This window comes from Cottoperca gobio, chromosome 13, assembly GCF_900634415.1.
Source record: "Cottoperca gobio chromosome 13, fCotGob3.1, whole genome shotgun sequence".
NCBI lineage: Eukaryota > Metazoa > Chordata > Actinopteri > Perciformes > Bovichtidae > Cottoperca > Cottoperca gobio.
In genome coordinates this window covers 6075952-6093219 of record NC_041367.1, presented here as the reverse complement: position 1 = coordinate 6093219, position 17268 = coordinate 6075952, and the positions used below count along the sequence as shown (strand labels likewise).

Genomic DNA, 17268 nt, shown 5'->3' with positions numbered 1-17268 from the left:
TTGTGGTGAAGAAAACACTTTACTTGACAGAAGAATGGGGGGGGGGAAAAACTCCTGCAGGTTTTCTGTTGTCAAAACATTTACTTCTAGGAATCAGCAGATTTGTTTACACAAGACCAGCATGTTTCTGTGATGCCAATGAAAGGACATGAAGAAAAGTTGCTCCTGCTGCACACTCAACCCCGCACGTCTACTTAGACAAGATCATCAGAGACTGACGGAGCCGTCCGCTCTCCCAGGAAGCATCACTCCTGAAATGACACAAAGGACAATGCTGTTACGGCAGAAAGGATACATGATTTATTAAATAACATTTTAAGAGCCACAGCTTCCTTCTGTATCTTTAATGTATGAATCTGTGTGGCAGCAGTCTGAGTCATAGCGAGCACCAACACAACTTTCCTTTTAGGAGCAGGAATGTTATGGAGGCATGACAACAGTGTGTTTACTTTCATTGAGGTGATTAAACAACAATAACTTGTGTGTGACTCCCCTATCTTCTTTCCCTCCCTGGGCTTTGTTTCTTCTTTTTTCCTTTAGTCATTTACATGCAAAACCTGTTGTTCATACAAGTGGCATCAAGTGTGACCAACATGACCTGAGCTAAACACACACACACACACGCACAGAGAAATAAAGAGAGGAGGGTGTGCTGTGTCACATCTGAGATACTACTGGCGCTGATGGTAAGACCTGTTGTGGATGTTTCACGTACCAGCAACAAGCAAAGTATTCACTTTTCAACCTTTGAAATGATGACTGAAGGTGTGACAGCTATGTTACCTGTTGATCTGCATTCTGTGCACGTTGCTATTAAAAGAGTCTTGAGAACTACAGAAGTGTGACATGGGAACCCTACCTCATCACTGCTGGAGGATGAAGATGAGGATGATGAAGATGAAGATGAGTTGCCTGATCCTTCACCTTCCTTGTGCTCCTTATGCTCTTTATGCTCCTTATGTCCCTTTGTTTTATTCTTGTCCTTCTTGCCGTCTTTGTCCTTTGACTCGTGCTTTTTGTCAGACTCGTGCTTTGTCAGACTTGTCCTTTTTGTCAGACTCGTGCCTTTTTGTCAGACTTGTCCTTTTTGTCAGACTTGTCCTTTTTGTCAGACTTGTCCTTGCCGTCTCCCTAAAAAAAAGGCAACATTTGACTTTGAATAAACCATTGATTGTGTTGGTTTAGTCCTAAATATTGTGTTTGATTCCAGTAATCAGAAGTATTTAATGTAGAGTGAAAGGGCTCAGATGAAGATGAAGATTTTCAAGAGAAGCAACTTTTTGGCATTGCTGTGAAAAAACAGCTACAATCACAAATAGCAAGATGTCATACTTGAACTACATGAGCATCTTCGATAAAATGCGTACATACAAAAGCTCCTACCTTGTCCTTGTTCCAGGGCCAACTAAATTCATTTAACTGAGCGTCCTCCTTCGTCACCATCTCTCCACACCCACCTACATCTGCACACATACACAGGAGACTGATGGTAAACAGGGTTGAAGTTCCAGGTTAAAATAAATGTGATATAAAAATGGTCACAAAAGAAATCTGAGTGACAGAATCCACCTGTTTACACTTTGTTGGGACTGTCTTTCTGTACACATTTCGTTTCTAAAGCATATACCGGATGATTAATTAAGCTGTCAGGTGCTAAACCTGCCCTTGAATGACTGTTTGACTTGACAAATGTTGTTGAAAGCAACCGAGACAAACATTAACCATTAAAATGTTCCCCCTAAATGCAGTCAAGGTAAATTTGAGCCTACCTGAAGACTGATTGAATGCCATTGCGACTCCTTCTGGTGCGCTTTCCCAAACTAGTGATGTGTGACCACCCACACATAGGAAACCTGATTAACCCCACCCCCACCACGGGACCTGACATAACCACGCCCCCAACTTTGTGTAATAATTGGTACCTGACCATTTACCGCAGGGATGATGCTTTCAAGTGCCGTCGTAGTTTTCAGAGTGAATAATTATATACATTACAAACATGCTCAGTGGTAAACAGGACATAACTTTGCGGTTCGTGAATAATTAAAGATATAAAAGCGATAGTTCATACTGTGATATATGTGTTGCTAAATAGATTATATTGTGTTTTATTACTTTTAATGAGTTGGTAATGTGTCGATTATGCCTGCAAACAGTAATTTACTAGACTAGGCTATAGCCAACTTACTACAGGAGGTAACAGCTTTGTGTTAGAAGCACTTTGAAATAAATTACATTAATAAATGTTGTTTTGTGTTTGTTTGTTTTGCTAGGAGAAAACAGGGTAATGTTAATATTAATAAACTAAGCTGTAGTCAGTGGTGAAAGAAGTATTTAGATGCTTTACTTGAGTAAAAGTATCAACAGCACAGTGTGAAAATAGCCCATTGCAAGTAAAATAATCTTGCATTTAAAGTTTCAATTAAAAGTGGGTTTTAACAGCAAAATATGAGTATCAAAGGTAAACTGTAGCCATTATGTATGTTTCATTATATAACATTGAATTTGTGTCACCTGCATTAACCTGAATAGCATTTTAATGTCAGCTGTTCGAGAAAGTAGAACAGCTTTAATGTCATGTCACATGGTTACCGCTGTTTGTTGTTACAGTAAGGAGCTCTCTGCTGTCACCTCATCATTTATGAATCAAAGACTCTGTTTGTTTTAGAAAAACAGATGTTTTTACAGATGAATGGTTGCATAGCAGAATGAGAAACTGTTTGTGTCTTTAGTGGCACACACAGCAAAGGAAAAAACGAACCTAATGCATAGAATAAAGCACAGTGTGAGAGAAAATATGATCTACAACATGATTACAGGCACACTACACGTAAGAGCTTTACGTGTGTTTGATCGTTTCTTTCTCCAGGTGTATGTTTTGTTTTTGAACAGTTTTAGCCAGTGGAATATGTGCATACATTTATTCACTTTATTACAAGGATGTACTATAATATGTAAGTCAAATTCTACTATTAGAAGTTATACTTTACACTGCTTTATACTTCTGTAAAACGTAAAGTATGTCAGATCTAAATACTACTACTTTTGGTCCATGGACACATGATAGTGTCGACTCAGGTCAAATGAAACACTGCAGAAATCACAGACCATTTGAATACTTATCCATTTAAACCTTATACATTAAACCCAATTCATGTATCTATTATTATTATATTAATATAATATAATTATATATTATAATATTTTATTATATATATTTTTTTTTTATAAGGATAATTATGTATTTCTGTTTAGTCATTTAAAAATAATAATAAAATCAATTACAAAGACAAACGACAACATTGTCTTTTTTTTGTACTCTTAAAACACATCTTGAAAATAAAATTGCTTTAATCTTCTTTAATCTAAACTTCGATTGACCTTAAAATTTCAAATTAAAACACTGCCATCTTGTGGTGAGGAAAATGAACTTTATTTTTGCATTTACTTCTAGGAATCAGCAGATTTGTTTACACAAGACCAGCATGTTTCTGTGATGCCAATGAAAGGACATGAAGAAAAGTTGCTCCTGCTGCACACTCAACCCCGCACGTCTACTTAGACAAGATCATCAGAGACTGACGGAGCCGTCCGCTCTCCCAGGAAGCATCACTCCTGAAATGACACAAAGGACAATGCTGTTACGGCAGAAAGGATACATGATTTATTAAATAACATTTTAACAGCCACAGCTCCTTCTGTATCTTTAATGTATGAATCTTTGTGGCAGCAGTCTGAGTCATAGCGAGCACCAACACAACTTTCCTTTTAGGAGCAGGAATGTTATGGAGGTATGACAACAGTGTGTTTACTTTCATTGAGGTGATTAAACAACAATAACTTTTGTGTGACTCCCCTATCTTCTTTCCCTCCCTGGGCTTTGTTTCTTCTTTTTTCCTTTAGTCATTTACATGCAAAACCTGTTGTTCATACAAGAGTCATCAAGTGTGACCAACATGATCTGTTTCCTGAATAAAGCTTAGTGAAAGGAATTTCGCCCCAAAGGTGATGAGATAGTTTAAGCTTAAAGCTTAAAATTAATCTGCAGATCAGAAAGGTTTTAACAAAGGTGTGAGCTGTACATGGAAACAGCACACGCTTGTGGTGTCTCACATCTGATTACAACTTTCACTGCTGGTAAGACCGGTTTTGATGTCATGTCCTGTTACTGAGCTGCATTTTGCTATTAAAAGGTGTTGAGAGCTATAAACTTGGCACTAAGCACTGACGGGTAGTAAACATGTAACACAGCCAGGCCTAGTTCACTAGAGTAACGCTATTTTATATCGTTACCGATGTATAAATGATAACATGTTTTATATTTCACAAACATCCATTTGTTCATATTTTGTTGTAATAATACTCCTTTTTGTATATTTATTTTGAGGAGTCTTATTTTGTTAAATATGCTTTTTTTTATATTCTTCTGTTTCAACGGTAATTTATGGACAAATTAAGGAGAAAACCAACGATCAGAGACAATAAATGCTGGTTGAAAAGGCAGAAGTGCTCCATCGTTATTTACTGGTTCCACACAACACAACGCAGAGTCGATCGTGGTGGGCCTACCTCATCACTGCTGGAAGACGAAGATGAAGATGAGTCATCTGATTTCTTCCCGTCCTTCTTTTCCTTTCTCTTCTTGTCCTTGTTCTTGCCACCTTTGTGGTCTTTGCCCTTTGACTTGTGCTTACCTCCAGACTTGTCCTTGCATCCTCCCTAAAAGAAAGGCAAAAGTTTACTGTGAATAAGTCGCTGATTTTGTCGGTCTCGTCTTAAGGATTGTTTGATTCCAGTAATCAGAATGAATCAGAGTAAGTAATCGTGTTGGCTGCAGTGTATTGTGCCGAAGAGCTGGCAGCGAAAGGGGAATAGATGAAGCAAATTTACTAGAGAAGTCACTTTTTGACCCTGCTGTCAAAAACAGCTTTAATTACAAGTAGATTCCTACCACTCTTACAAACTACACATACAAAGATCCTACCTTATCCTTCTTCTGCGAACCTGTGAGGATGAAAAGGTGGTGGAGTATCAGCTTAGAGTAAATCTGAATTATTCTGTGAATCTGTTGTTGAAGATGACAATAACAATAACTTTTAAAAAGTATTCATCTTAAATACAATCAACGGAAATGTTAGGCATACCTGGGCAATCCATTGTGACTCCTGTTTGTGCGGTTTCCCAAACAAGTGACCAGAAAGACTCACACACAGGTAACCTTATTAACCTCACCACGCCCCCAACCACCTCCTCTCTGCGTCACTGTCACCTGATACAAACACATTTACAGCAGCGCAGATACTTTCATGTGCAGACGGAGCTATCAGAGTTAAGATAAGAAGATTATATGCACATTACAACGTGGTAAATACTATGACTATTACTATGACATTGAGTTATTATCACCTCTGCATAACTTGCAAACAGCTATTAGTTAGTTATTGAAGCCGAGAAGTTCTTGGTTGCTAATAAATAAATATGTCATTCTAGTTAGATTATTTTAGTGCAGTACTTCAGTCAGTCCTATTACACTTTCCAACAGTGTTCGTGGTGTCAGTTATTTTAAAACGTTGATATACTTACAAAATATATTCTTTGGAAAGTTACAATCTTGACATTTTTAAATACGTAAATTGCGTTGAAAGGAGCCAGTTGAGGTGGTTCGGGCATCTAGTAAGGATGCCACCTGGGCGCCTCCCTAGGGAGGTGTTCCAGGCACGTCCAGCTGGGAGGAGACCCCGGGGAAGACCCAGGACTCGGTGGAGAGATTATATCTCCTCACTGGCCTGGGAACGCCTCAGGATCCCCCAGTCGGAGCTGGAGGATGTGGCCCGGAGAAGGGATGTGTGGGGTTCCTTACTGGAGCTGCTGCCCCCGCGACCCGACCCCGGATAAGCGGTAGACGATGGATGGTACTTTGTGTTACTAATGTTTATGTACTGTGTATGCTATTATTATTGGTTGCTAGAGATATAATGCCAAGCCGGTGGAGAAGGGTGTCACTATAATTATGTTTTACAAATAGATTATAATGGGGAACTGTGTGTACTTTATGTATTGAAAAATGAAAACGCATGTTAAAGAATGTAGAACAGCTTGTATGTCATGTCATACTTTATGATTACCATTGTTTGCTGTTGAAGGAGCTCTCTGGTGTCACAGACTGGTTTCATGCAGCACAACATTCAAACCTTTTATCATTTCTGAATCAAACCCTTAATAAGCATGGGCAATGGTACCCTTTATAACAAATGAGTGTATAAAAGGATCATAGAAAACACTTTTAGAAAACGTGCTGCAGCATTTACCTTACATCTAAAACAGAGGTTGATAAATAGATATAAGTACACAAATAACTTTAACTTAGCAAGTTCATATTTACTGACTGAAACAAGGCTGAAACAAACACCCCGGGATACTTTAAATTGTATACTACTATACTGTACTATATAAAAAAAGATCTCCTCCTCTACCGAAGAAAAGAACACTGACAAGAATGTGCTTAAGAAATTTGGTAACCAGATATCCAAATATAAGTATATTTTCTCAACATGATATTTTTCACCTTTTCATTTAATTCCAGAAAGGAAGCTGAACAATGATGATCTGCCCACATGGTTGCATGTGGTTTCTGTTCTTCCATTACTTCTGGTTAAATGAAAACACTACACAATGCCATCAAATCTTACGGTAGCGTGCTGTTACTATACAACGAGTTGTTTCTGGCTCCAAAAAGCATCAAAATCTATAAAACATTTACTATATTCTGAAGAAGGAAATGACATTACTCTTAGAATGTGGCTGTATTGTGGATTACAGTGTCATTAACAGGCATTGGTAGAGTGCATCCATCTTAATGTAACCTTTTTGTTTTGGAAATTGATTGTTCTAACATCTTCTTATTGTCTTACTGTGAAACTATCTTATGACTAGAATATGTGGAACTGTAATCGTATGACTGGTCATGTGGCCTGCTGGTGGTTGCTGTCTGGTAAGCTCATACGGGCTGTGCACCATATAGTGCATGAAATAATCAGCCGATCAATGTATTGATGTACGGATGATTACTGGGACACGACTATGGATGAGGTTCTGTTTGTGTCAGAAATGCACTAATGGACTTTATAGCATATGTTGCCATTGTTTTCATGTTTGGTTACACATTGTCTTGACACACAATTCATTTATTCATTCTTTAGTCTATAAACCTAAATCCTCAAAATATAAATCATGAAATTAAAACTGTTTGAATATACTTTAACTTTTAAATGATCTTAAAATAGACAACACTGCCATCCTGTGATGAAGGAAATACACTTTACATGACAGAAGAAAAACTAAACATTTTCTTGTTAAAACATTTACTTTTAATCAGCAGATGAAGTTACACAATACAGGCATGTTTCTGTGACATCAATGAAAGGACAGACAGACAGGTTGGTACTGCTACACACTTAAACAAACACATTCATTTAGTCAAGATCATAAAAGACTGACAGAGCCGTCCGGTCGGTCCCACGAAGCATCATTCCTGAAATGACAAAAAGGACAATGCTGTTAGCGTAGAAAGGGCTGAAACTCCTTTACAGTGTCATAATGTGTACTTACGGTGTACCAGTATAGTGCCACCGACACATACTTGTAGGTACCAGGGGACATCATGTGAAGGTAGGGAATAAGGGGGTAAGAATGTAGGAACTGAATAAGAATGTATACTATAAGTACGTTTAACTACCAGGTAATTATTCTAATATTACGGGCTCCATGAGACTGGAGTGATTGATTTGCAGCCTTTATTTGTGCAATTGCACAACTGCTCCAGCCCCTTTCATTTCCCTTAGATGTACTGGTTCATTGTTATTACACATAATTACACTAAACTGTATTCTAGGGTGTTAGCCAGAAAGGATGCAGGACAGAAGGTATGACAGCAGCTTGTTCACTTTCATGGTGGTGATTAGACAACCACGCCTCTGTTATAAATCAGCTATCTGACCTGATTGCCTTCTCTCCCACCCTGGGCTTGGTTCTTTCCTCTTATGCAAGAACAAATATTATTCATACTAATGTGACCAACATGTTGTTCTGTTTTCCTGAATAAAGCTGCAACAAGTGAAAGAGATTTAGCCCAAAGATGACGAGAAAGTAAAAGTTGTTTGTCCGCAGGTTTATAAGCTTAAAATGAATCAACAGATCTGGAAGGTTGTCACCAGTGTGAGCTATAAATGAAAACTGCACGCACAAAGCAGGGAGTGGTGCATCACATCTGATTAGAGCTGTTGGTAAGACATGTTCAACTTGTCTTGTTCTACACAAACTGACCTTTGAAATGAGGTGTGCCAGCTTTGTTTACTGCTGGACTGCATTTTATCATTCTTCAGAACTACAAACTATGGAAGTGCAAAGGGGAAACTGAGATCTCTAAAAGAAATAAGTGCAGCATACCTCATCACTGCTGGAGGATGAAGACGAGGAGCTTGAGCTCTCTCCATCCTTCCTTTCCTTGTTCTTCTTGTCCTTCTTCTTGTGGTGTTTGTCGTGTTTGTCCTTATGCTTTTTGTCAGACTTGTGCTTTTTGTCAGGCTTGTGCTTTTTGTCAGGCTTGTGCTTTTTGTCAGACTTCTCAGTGCAGTCTCCCTAAAAATGGCAAAAGTTGACTTTGAATAAATCTTTGTGTTGTTAAGGATTGTGCTATATTCCAGTAATCATAATTAATCAATGTAGAGTAAGTAAGAAGTGTGTGCCAACGAGCTGCTAGCTAAAGGGCACATAAATCAGATTTACCAGAGAAGCAACTTATTTGGCCTTGCTGTCAAAAAACTGTTAAAATCACAAGTAATTGCCAAATTAGTATACTGAGTATATTATACATGGAACATCTTGGTGCATCTTTGTTAGAATGTACACAGACAACTCTCACCTTATCCTTGTCCTTCTTCCAGGGCAAATTAAACTCATCTTTCTGAGCATTATCCTTCTTCACCTTTTCACCCTCACCTAAAGCTGCACACATGCAAAAGAGACAGATGGTAAACATAATGTTGTGCCTAAAGCAACCTCTTTACACAGCAGGAGTCGACCTACAGCTACTTAAATCAAATAGGCTACATCTTCCTGGGACTGCCTTTCTTTAGGAGGCACATTTAGATTTATTTTCCTAAAGTATAATGTACATTGCATAATTAAATAGGCTGTCAGGTGGAAAACATGCCCTAAAAATACCTGTTGCTCTTCAACTCCAGTTAGCCGATTAAGACATAAAAATACTGTTGTTGTCAACTGAGACACACATTACATTCTCCTAAAGCCTCCTAAATACAATCAACATAAATGTAAGTTTACCTGCCGCCAGATCGAAAGACATCTTGTTCGTGTGCTTTCCCAAACATGAAGCATTCACCTGCTGCTTTACTCTTATGCAGGAAAACTGGATTGACTGCAGCTAAACCACGTGACCTAAACACGCCCCCCTCAACCACCTGCTCCCTCTGGGTTGTAAAGTATGCTACACATTTACAGCAGGGGCTACTTGATAAAATAGCAGAGTTACCTACGGTAGTTACCTGTGATGTTATTCTGTACATTTGATCTATTTTTAGTTCAGACGAAAGTTCTACAATTTTGGATTTTAAGAGATTGGTGTCCCATAAAGTGTACCAGTTTTATGATCCAATGTAGAACCTAAAACTGATTTTAGAGAACCTAGAACAGCGTGTATGTCATATCATTACAAAACGCTTACACTGTCATTTGCACACTGTAACCTAAAACGTTACTAACTAGTTTAGTGAAACATCTGTTAAAGGCTTTATTCTCATTTCCCCTCTTCATTCACCAGCACAGAATACATGTCTACCAGTGGTGGGCCAGCAAGGCCTTCTCTGCTGGCCTAAACATCATCAGAATATACATTTCATTTTTAGATATTTCTTCCACAAATATGTATTAAATTATTCCCCATAGTCTATTCTCTTCATTTCATAGCTTTCCTCTTGGTTGCGCTGCTTCCAGCCTCAGATTGAGATGTGGAGGTCTGGCCTTTATGTTAGAGCTTTTATCAAATCATATTTCAGCCATGATGTGTTGCCAGGGTCCAAGAGATCTGCCCTGAGGCCTTCAGAATCAACAGTGCGGGCGCCTGTAGCTTAAAGTGAACGGAGACAAAACTGTGGCGTTAACCAATCAGATTTCGAGTTGGCGACACCGGGGCCAGCTAGCAGGCGTACGATAACGTCAGCACGTCCACGTCTTTTGATTGGATACGCACTATTGAGAGGCAGATCACTAACTACGAGCGGTACCCCCGGCTCACAGCCTCCGAGAGGCACTGCACATTGTACTGCTGGGAATGCCTGCTATTTACAACTAAATGTTTCGAAAATATTAATATAACTCTGTTAAGGTGATGCAACGCCTGGTTATACTGCGTTTCTGTGTAAATGTATAGTTTCTAGAGCCATGGCGTCATAATGATGGTATTAAGAGGTGGAATAATTCAGGTAGGACTGTGTAGGACATCACTGAAGGCCTAAGTGTGAAATGCACGGCCTGCCACTGATGTCTACATCCAAAGCCTCCAAACAGCCGGAGAAACATGATAGTAAGTAGTTAGTTCTTGCGCTGTACCTGAAGACCATGAGAGTACCTGAAGGCAGCACAAGAAGTAAACAAAACAAATGAAATCATATTATTTTATTCCACAAAGCAAGGATTTCTAATTATTTCATGTGATTATGAATTGACATTTCTGCCACAAATGTGCATTTTTTTAACAATTAAATTGACAAATTATGAACTATTAAGTAAAAGTTTTTATAACAAAATGATTTCTCATGGTGTAATTATCTTCCTCGACTTGACAATGTTCATCATGTCACAATGCATCTTTACACACTAACCTCTAATCATATCATCATCACATTCAACATCCTCCAGTATCAGTAAAATCACATTTCTATCCATGACATCTCATTATTAGTAAGGCTTGGGGCCTTTCAATAGGTCACTGGAGGTGAGGTGGGAGGTGGAACGCTCTCCATACCTCCTCGGGCTCCCCATCAAAGACTCCATGGGGCTGGGAGGTCTGCGAATGGGGGCCCTATCTCCCATACTCAGGGTGGTGCTAGAGAAAGGGGGCTTGGAGACAGTTGAAAGACTCGGATCCAGCTTCACAAAGGGTTTGGAGGGGAGTGACGCGTAAGAGACGGCAGGAGCACCGGCAGGAGCACCGGCAGGAGCACCGGCAGGAGCACCGGCAGGACCACCGGCAGGACCACCGGCAGGACCACCGGCAGGATCACCTGGCAGGACCACCGCCAGGAGCAACTGCAGACTTAGAGTAGCTGCCACTGGGAGCTGAAAAGCCGCCACCACCTGAGCCGGAAACTTCCGTTTTTGGCTTGTCGCATTGCTCAGGGCATTCCTGCAATGAAATCAACACCACCACATGAAGGATACTGCAAATGGAAAATCAGGCCTGTACAGAAGAAGGTGAATTGTGAGTGAGCGGGTCATGCAGATGGTTTTCTAATTGACCTTCTTCTTCTCGTCCTTCTTGTCCTTCTCGTCCTTCTCGTCCTTCTCGTCCTTTTTATTTTCCTTGTCACTGCCACAGAAACTATCAGATGAACTCGATGAACTGGAGTCCTGCTCGAATGTAAAGCATGAAACACTCCATCATCTATGTTTTGTAGAACAATACATTTACCATAAACGCGATTTCCCTCATCAAACATTGGATTACCTTCTTTTTGTCCTTCTTCTTTTTCTTCTTCTTGTCTTTCTTCTTCTTTTTCTTCTTGTCATCATCACTGCTAGAAGAATCGGAGTCCTTGATGGATGTACATATGGTAACTGTATTACTATATTGCTAGTTTTTGAATTTATTTTGGAAGAGACATCTTAATATACATAGGAAATAGCACTTACAAAGCTTTACCTTTTCACATAGCTTTACCTTTTTCTTGTCTTTCTTGCTCTTCTTCTTCTTATCCTTCTTCTTCTTCTTCTTCTTCTTCTTCTTTTTCTTATCATCATCACTAGAAGAATCGCTCGAGCAGTCAGAAGAAGAATCCTGGAGAGAAAAAGAAATGATGATAATACACATTGCATTTCATTCATACAGTAGTAATTACATTTCCATTGACCAAAGATCATCAATAGTTTGTTTTCTTCAGGTAATGTCACATAGAAAGAGTCGTCAATGACTAAACTTTGTTACTTATATAATAACCTGGAATGGAAAAAACAAAGGTGGAGTCATTCTCACCTTCTTCTTCTTCTTCTTCTTCTTCTTCTTCTTCTTATCTTTTTTTTTCTTCTTCTTCTAAATAAAAACAAGACATACACTTATGATGAATGGTAAACGTCAGGGCAGATATAGTTGATTGAGTAGTGAACATTATGTGTGCGTGTCATCTCACCTTGTCAGCATCACTATCAGAGGACGAAGAGGAGCCATCGTCACAACAGCAGCACTTCTAGAAAAGCAGAAGAGCATCTTTGTTCATTCAGACTGTTCATGAGCATCAGCAGCGTGACATTAATTCCTTAAAACAATAACCAGTAAAAGTTTGTTTTACCTTCTTCTTCTTCTTCTTCTTCTTCTTCTTCTTCTTTTTCTTCTTCTTCTCGTCATCTTCACTATCAGAAGAAGAGGAAGAGGAGCAGGAATCCTGTAAAGAGAGAGAGAGAGAGAGGAAGGATGATTTAATAACATTAAACAGCACAAGTACAACAATGTAATATACAGAAGTGTTGTAGGCACAAACCTTATCCTTCTTCTTCTTGGTCTTCTTCTTCTTTTTCTTCTTCTTCTTCTCGTCATCTTCACTATCAGAAGAAGAGGATGAGGAGGAGCAGGAATCCTGTAAAGAGAGAGAGAGACGTTATTGACATATGAACATTAAACAGCACAAGTACAAAAAAAAGGGACACACTGAGATGAAGGCACAAACCTTATCCTTCTTCTTCTTGGTCTTCTTCTTCTTTTTCTTCTTCTTCTCGTCATCTTCACTATCAGAAGAAGAGGAGGAGGAGCAGGAATCCTGTAAAGAGAGAGAGAGACGTTATTGACATATGAACATTAAACAGCACAAGTACAAAAAAAGTGATACACTGAGATGAAGGCACAAACCTTATCCTTCTTCTTCTTCGTCTTCTTCTTCTTCTTCTCGTCATCTTCACTATCAGAAGAAGAAGAGGAGGAGCAGGAATCCTGTAAAGAGAGAGCGAGAGAGCCGAGGATGATTTAATAACATTAAACAGCACAAGTACAACAATGTAATATACAGAAGTGTTGTAGGCACAAACCTTATCCTTCTTCTTCTTGGTCTTCTTCTTCTTTTTCTTCTTCTTCTTCTCGTCATCTTCACTATCAGAAGAAGAAGAGGAGGAGCAGGAATCCTGTAAAGAGAGAGAGAGAGAGCCGAGGATGATTTAATAACATTAAACAGCACAAGTACAACAATGTAATATACAGTAGTGTTGTAGGCACAAACCTTATCCTTCTTCTTCTTGGTCTTCTTCTTCTTTTTCTTCTTCTTCTTCTCGTCATCTTCACTATCAGAAGAAGAAGAGGAGGAATCCTGTAACGAGAGAAAGACGTTAATGACATCGTAACATTAAAGAAGCCAAGCACAAATAAAGTGATACACTGAGATGAAGGCACAAACCTTATCCTTCTTCTTCTTCGTCTTCTTCTTCTTTTTTTTCTTCTTGTCATCTTCGCTGTCTGAGGAAGAGCTATCAGACAAAGAAGAGGAGGAGCTGGAGGAGTCCTATGGATCAAAACAAATAGAAACATTCATATTGACAAGCAAAACATCTTACATGTTCAATTCACCCAGCCTGCACATATAAATACTTATGTGCGTATCTGTTTTATACAAATAAACTAAATTGATCACAAATTAAATCACAAAAAGGAAACATACACTATACATCCCTATGTATTTATTTATTATTTATTCATCAGCAGATCTTTATATACCTTGTCCTTCTTCTTCTTCTTTTTCTTCTTCTTGTCTTTCTCATCATCATCATCATCATCATCATCATCACTGTCTGAGGATGAGCCAGAATCCTGCAGCAAACCAAAGATAATGTTTTGTTCTTTTTAAATCACTGAGAACTTTGATCTTGATTGTCCTGTAACTACAGCAGGAAGGACAAAAGCAATATTCTCAGTTTAAAGGAAGTAGAGACAAATGCTTTTTCCTTTGCATGCACATTGTGTGATCACCTTTTTCTTCTTCTTCAACTTCTTCTTCTTCTTCTTCTCCTTCTCCTTCTCTCCTTCTCGCTCGTCATCACTCAGGTGGCCATCCTCAATGCCATCAGGGCATGCCTTTGCTCCCTCTGCTGGACAGGAAACACCATTACAACCAAAACAACAAGACTTCAACTGAACCAACCAATGCTTAAGAAGCACACATACCTGCCAATGCAGAGCACAGTTTGTCTTCTTCTGCTTTAAGATCTTTCTTGGCCTGTGATGACAAAAGAAGACAATGATTCCAGGTACATTTGTGCATATATGGCATGCATAGAGTATGTGTAAGTATTTCACCTTGACTTTAACTCCATCTTTCTTTTTATCTCCATCAGCACATAGTTCTGCAATCTCATCATCTGCAGAAAAGTCCAGTGATACTGCGTCAACCTCATGAACAGGTGACGATGTCTAGTCGTTATGCTGGTTATTCTGGTACTAACAAGTGGAAACACTCACCGGCTGAACCAGCAGTAGCTCTGCAGAGTTCATTCTGCTCTTCATCCTGTGGAAAATCACAAATACAATCAAACTCTGGCTTGCTGTGTATACTGCACTCTGATACATCTACACACTGTATGCGGAGATGTGTTGCACATGCACACATGTAGAACACACACTTGTTGACAGTCCATAAATACATCTACATTGTCTCTGCAGTGGAATACAATTAGAGCATAGCTTTGAATATGAGGTGAGGTGTTAAGACAGCGTTCCTTTACATGCCCTGACAGGTACAGAAGCTATACAAGCATTTTCTCAGAAGGTGTGTGCACTGTTGGGGAATCTGGTTTGTTCATTATTACAAAGTGAGCACATGCTGCTCTACAGTTGTTTGTCTGACTCAGCATTCCCTACAACGACTCAAGTGCCTTTCGAGGTTCATGTAATGAGCAGATTCTCCTCTGACCTGAATACCTACTGAATCATTTAGAGATGTCAGGCTTTTTTTAAAAACAAGAAGGAATTTTACCTTCTTCTTCTTCTTCTTCTTCTTCTCATCTTTTTCGCTGTCAGAAGATGAAGAGCTAGAATCCTGTGTCAATACAAAACATTTGAATAGATAAATAATAATTATTCATGCAACAATGTTTGTGACATTGCTGTTTAATCAGCAACACAAGTCATGTATTACACACTTGTATCATTGGCAAGAACACATACATTACATGATTAATTGTATTACTGTGTACTTTCTGCAGAATCACACAGTGAATAACAGCAGCACGTTGCCACATTGCTTTACCTTTTTCTTGTCTTTCTTTTTCTTCTTCTTCTTGTCTTTTTTCTTCTTTTTCTTCTTGTCATCCTCGCTGTCGGAGGAGGAGGATGAAGAGGAGGAGTTATCTGAGGAAGAGGAGCTGCAGTCCTTTGAAAGAAGAACAAAACATTCATTTGTATTTACACAGAGGAAGAACAGACAGACAATTGACAGCCAATATATTCCCAATATTGTAACTGTATAGTATGAAATGATCATACCTTCTTCTTCGTCTTCTTCTTCTTCTTCTTCTTTTTCTTCTTCTTCTTCCTCTTTTCATCCTCACTGTCGGAGGATGAACAGTCAGATGAGGAAGAGGATGAATCCTGGGATAGAGGAAGTACGGTAGATATTCAATAACATGAAGATTCAAAGTGTAATTCATATAAAGTTTGTTTTCATTACATGTAAGACTAAATGACACCTGCTAGTATTATGGGACATGTGTACATACCTTCTTCTTCTTCTTCTTGTCCTTCTTCTTCTTCTTCTTTTTATCCTTTTTCTTGTCATCATTGTCATCTGATGAGCCAACATCCTGAAGCAAGAAAAGGACAAACATTCTATAATGACAAGGTTTAACAACAAACAGCATGTATTACAATGGAGCTATTGGATTTCTCTCTCACCTTGCCCGTCTTCATACCTTCTGTCCACAGCTGCTCACTTCCACCTTCACCTGAAAACATTAAATACATTCAAATGTAAAGAAAAGAGTTCTCTATAATCAAATAGTTCATTCAGATAACTGCCCCAGAATAGAAAGGGGATTAAATAGACAATCACAGAGCTGTGAATATTGTTCAATGTAATTCGGTCAACTTTACTCATAAAAACAGTTTATAGTGAAGGAGAGAAATTAAAATCCGACTGAGGTTTTCCTGAGTTGCTGCAAACACGTAGCTTTATTGATATTTGATTTACTATGGAGGAAATGACCATACGGGCGACAATAAATATCAGATGTGCATGTCAAAGTTTGAATGACAACCCAACTGGTGGTTTACTCTCTGTGTGTCAGCGTATACTTGAACTGTCGGTCCATTACGACCAAAATAATGAGTAAATGGGAGACAGTGCTATGAGTGGAAGATCTGAACAAGCTGGAAGCCAAGACGCCACCGAAACATGCTCAAGAGGCTGTAAACTGACCTCTATGCTACAATGTGACAAGCTATAAAATACACTTCTGTGTCTCTTTGTAAAGGGCACACATGTATTCCACACCCCACTGTAACTGGCTGTATTCAAATATATTCACAGAGTAATCTAAAGAGAGATTAGAATATAACTCAGTAGCGGAAAAGATACAATTAATTTCTTGCAAAGAACCTTATATTTTGGAATACAAGCATACATGCAAACTATATCACATGGGGTGAGAATATGATATGCAACATATGGAGATTGCACAGAGCCTGAAAATGTATCAACCTCATGAGAAATGATACATAAAACATTTGAAAACCAGTTTCATAATGCAAATGAGAAATGCTGTGTTCCACTCACCACATACGATAACAGTGCCCCAGACTAACTCGTTCTCCTCATCCTTGCTCTTCATCTTCTCCTTTTTCTTCTTCTTCTTCTTCTTGTCATCCTGCAAGGGCATTTTGATGTTCTAAAACTTTTACTGCTGTTCAACTCAAGTATGAAGCTTGTTTGCAAAGTGAGTGTTGCATTTGCGAATATATATAAAGATAAAGCCTCGAAGATTGGGGTTGGGTGTAACCTA

At 38.8% G+C, this 17268-nt stretch overlaps 3 long non-coding RNA genes across 3 annotated transcripts; all 3 read right to left on the bottom strand.

Annotated features, from left to right (window-relative positions):
* LOC115018048 (uncharacterized) lies at window positions 1-1054 on the bottom strand. Its single transcript, XR_003833313.1, has 2 exons — window positions 860-1054; window positions 1-251 (listed from the first exon to the last, which is right to left on the bottom strand). It is a non-coding gene; the product is annotated as an uncharacterized LOC115018048 (long non-coding RNA).
* Window positions 1055-1066: 12 nt separating this feature from the next.
* LOC115018049 (uncharacterized) lies at window positions 1067-1875 on the bottom strand. The gene is made up of 3 exons (XR_003833314.1): window positions 1770-1875; window positions 1384-1463; window positions 1067-1131 (listed from the first exon to the last, which is right to left on the bottom strand). It is a non-coding gene; the product is annotated as an uncharacterized LOC115018049 (long non-coding RNA).
* A 9925-nt stretch (window positions 1876-11800) lies between these two features.
* LOC115017863 (uncharacterized) lies at window positions 11801-12481 on the bottom strand. Its single transcript, XR_003833283.1, has 4 exons — window positions 12423-12481; window positions 12269-12325; window positions 11957-12073; window positions 11801-11830 (listed from the first exon to the last, which is right to left on the bottom strand). It is a non-coding gene; the product is annotated as an uncharacterized LOC115017863 (long non-coding RNA).
* Window positions 12482-17268: the final 4787 nt, after the last annotated feature.